Below are 2,270 nucleotides of genomic sequence, written 5' to 3'. Positions count from 1 at the left end.
ATATTATTATTATATCTTAATTAATACTAATACCCTACGATTTATGGTTTGCATAAACAGTCCATTGTAATACAGAACATTGCGTTTATATCCAATCAGTCACCATGTATTTTTCTTCATGTTCTAATCCTGTAGCTACACGATTCAGTCCAATTTTCTTCAGGAGCTCAATAAATAGACTCATTTGATTTTCTTTAATTTTTTCCTCAATTCTGGACTTAGTATCAGAGTCCTCTGGTAAATCCTTTGGTAAATCGTATACATCACCAGACTGCATACCTCGTATAGCAATAACACTCTACCAAGTTTCATCACTTTTTGTCAATGAATTGAGAATGATGTTATGTTGGTTTCTTGGAGTGCCATACCACTGGTATCATAGTAATATTATGTCGTATCTACAGGACCTTCACTGGGGCTCAACAACTGGCACATCGTGGTCGTGGATCTTAGCAGATCACTAGCATCTTCCACCTGATTTTTGCACAATAATTGTCGTGTCAACATAACCTGACAATCCATTGTTCCTCTGCAAATGAAAGTTTTGAAAATAAAAAAATTAAATTAATATTATTGAGCAGATTGCATGTTATGTCAATGAGTGAAACTTCATGAGACTATTCTGTATATTTATAGATTATTTTTGATCGCTTAGACACCTCTGTTATTTGGGCTATATCAATCTACCTATTATTATCATTATTTATTATTGTTAGGAATATTATTAGCCCTATTATCATTTACAAAATATTTGCTGGTTTTTTAATTATCTTACTGAATATAAGATCGCTTCCGATTTACTCCCATTAAAAATTAACCAAACTAAATATATTTAATTAAATTATGAATTATTTAAATTCTTACCTTCTACACATTATGTACTTCACCCGTTGGTATTTGTTGATACAGTATGTCAGTTCATGAACTTGTTCCATTATACTTCGGAGTAAAATCTTTCTTTCGGTACCAACAGAATTGAACAATCTAAAAAAGGGAAATCAACATTTAGATGTAGATTTATATATAAAACTTTTATTTTTCAACTGTGTTCACCAAATTTCATCCACCTAAATTCGGATTTCCTCGAATTAAAAAATATGTTATAGAACACACTGTAAAGTACAGATTGAAAAACAATTCATCTCTTTACATCAATCTGATTAATCAAATAAATAAAATTAGTGATTTGTTTAATTTTTTTATTATTGAAATTTGCAAACTTAAAAATTACAGTGTGTCTATAAGGAGCAATACCATGACAAGCCAATGCAGTTTATCAGTTCATTATAATCTTAAAAAGTACAGTCAAAATATATTTTTAGAAATCAAATCCACCTGTAAATAAAAAAAGAAGATTAAGTAGGGTCAACATGTATATGAATGTGGGCAGCTTAATAATAATCTGATCTCTCAAGCCATTCTTTATTCATAGGCCATAAAAATTATTTACAATATAGAATAATATAAAATAAAACCCATGTCATGGTTATTTGAAACAGTGAGGAATACCTTCATGTTGTTAGTGCGTCTTCTGCAAGAATGAGATTTAGGATTTTCAACAAGTCAATGAATTTGTTCATATTTTCTTCCATGATTATAAGTCTGTCTTCAAGATCAGTGATCATTTCCCAGCCATCTGTATAGTCCTTAGGAGGTGTATTATACAACTCATCGATCTGCGTCACATCGGATGGGGTCAGTATCATTCCAAATTTCATTAACTTTTGTCTGTGAGGTGTGAATTTTGTTGAAATGTTTCCTTCGCTTACATCAGGGAATGATGGTAGTTTTTCTTTAATCTCCTTTAAAAGACCTAAATGTTTGGTTACACTAATAGTATCACACAGGAGTCCAAGATTCCGTGAACTCAGATGATCATATGTAATCAAATTATTCAGCAAGTTCATCGTCTTATTTACTTGTGATAGCTTGTGATTGTCCACCTTGTCTCTGAACAACACTTTCAACATAGAAAGACTTTGGTGGCGGTCATACCAGCTTGAAACAACAGCTTTCAGCACATTGAAGTCCAATGATTCTATAAAATAATTATACATTTAAGATGTCAATATTTAAGGCTATTTTTTTTGCATTTTAAAATGTAGATTTCTATGGATAAAACACCAGGAATAAATTATCTTCGTTAGCAAACCCAACAATACAACTTAAACATACAGACAGCTCATTGAGCCTTTATCATTCCTATGATCCCTCCATCCATCCATATTATATATATATATATATATATATATATATATATATATATATAC

General features: G+C 30.7%; 1 long non-coding RNA gene across 1 annotated transcript; it reads right to left on the bottom strand.

Moving 5' to 3' along the window:
• Positions 1-6: 6 nt before the first annotated feature.
• LOC117106504 lies at positions 7-2,034 on the bottom strand. Its single transcript, XR_004445081.1, has 3 exons — positions 1,510-2,034; positions 865-984; positions 7-529 (listed from the first exon to the last, which is right to left on the bottom strand). It is a non-coding gene; the product is annotated as an uncharacterized LOC117106504 (long non-coding RNA).
• Between the last annotated feature and the right edge of the window lie 236 nt (positions 2,035-2,270).

The sequence above is a fragment of the Anneissia japonica genome, unplaced genomic scaffold (assembly GCF_011630105.1).
Source record: "Anneissia japonica isolate Jap-2015-1 unplaced genomic scaffold, ASM1163010v1 scaffold368_len332514_cov184, whole genome shotgun sequence".
NCBI classification, from domain to species: Eukaryota; Metazoa; Echinodermata; class Crinoidea; order Comatulida; family Comatulidae; genus Anneissia; species Anneissia japonica.
This window is presented reverse-complemented; position numbering and strand designations above follow the sequence as displayed.